The following is a 1,391-nucleotide window of genomic DNA, read 5'->3' on the forward strand; positions in this document are numbered from 1 at the left end:
CGACCCACCGGCGGACAGGCATGAGGATTGGGAGAGGGGGGCTGGGTCCGCCGCGGCTCCGGCACTAACCCGGCGACGCGGAGGTCGCGTGGGTGGTTATCGGCCTGGCTGTGTCGGCGTCGCCCTCCAGCGTAGTCCCTCTTCCCGCTCGCGCCCGTAACCTCAGAGGGATGCCCGAGAGGCTTTTCTTCCCAAGGTTGCTCCCCGCCCGGGGTGGGAGCGCGGGGAACCCAAGGCCGGCCTTTCCCCGTACTCCCTACCTCTTGGCCCTCGTTCCTTCTCCCGTTCTCCTTCTAACCCCTTGGCTCTGGGGTTTCCGCTCTCCCTCTCTCACTCTCCCTCCTTCTCCCTGCCGAGCCGCCTCGGAAGACGACGGTCAAGGGGGAAGGTGACGGTCGGGCTGGGGCACACCGCACGGTGAGAACCCCCTTCGCCTGCCTCCACACCTCTGTCGTCCTCCCCACTGACGTAGGGGCTCGGGAAAAGACTGGAAAGTGCGAAGCTCGGCAGTGGCGCGGAGACGCCACCCACCGCCACCACTGTTGCCACCGCCGAGGAGGCCACCCTTTCAGACACGAGGGGTGGCGCGGGCCTCCGCTGCCCGGGTACGCATCTGGAAGAAAAGTGCCACCCTCGGAGAAGATCGTTGTGCTTCCACACACAGGGAGCGATTCGGACGACGGGCCCCCACGCCTGGGTGGGTGGGCGCCCCGCCGTTCGCCCGGGCGGGTCGTCAGGCCGCTGCCTTCGCTCGGGTCAAACTCCCCACGGCTCGGCCACCTCCGCGGACGGGAGGCGAGGCCGGCGTGTGCGCCCAAAGATAGGTGTCGAAAGCCCGGGGGTAGAGGAGGAAGGGGACCGCTCACCTTAAGCCGGCGCAGGCTCCAAAGCATGGGCCGAGCGAGCGGCACCACCTCCCCACCTGGGAGCGCTGCACCAAATCGATCGGAGGAAGAGCAGGGGTGCGTGTAGGTATTTGCCCACGTACGGAGGCTGCAAACCCCTGTCGTCGGGAGATACGTGCCCACGAGTCATGGAAGCGCGACTCGGGTACAGGCGCCCTTGCACGGTGAGAACCCCCTTCACCTGCCTCCACACCTGTCGTCCTCCCCACTGACGTAGGGGCTCAGGAAAAGACTGGAAAGCGTGAAGCTCGGCAGTGGCGCGGAGACGCCACCCACCGCCGCCGCTGTCGCCACCACCGCGGAGGCCGCCCTTTCGGACACGAGGGGCAGCGCGGGCCTCCGCTGGCCCGGTACGCATCTGGAAGAAAAGGGCCGTCCTTGGAGAAGATCGTTGTGCTTCCACGCACAGGGAGCAATTCGGATGACAGGCCCCCATGCCTGGGTGGGTGGGCGCTCCACCGTTCGCCCGTGCGGGTCGTCGGACCG

Source organism: Phyllobates terribilis, unplaced genomic scaffold, assembly GCF_046119375.1.
Source record: "Phyllobates terribilis strain yellow unplaced genomic scaffold, ASM4611937v1 Scaffold_630__1_contigs__length_931244, whole genome shotgun sequence".
NCBI lineage: Eukaryota > Metazoa > Chordata > Amphibia > Anura > Dendrobatidae > Phyllobates > Phyllobates terribilis.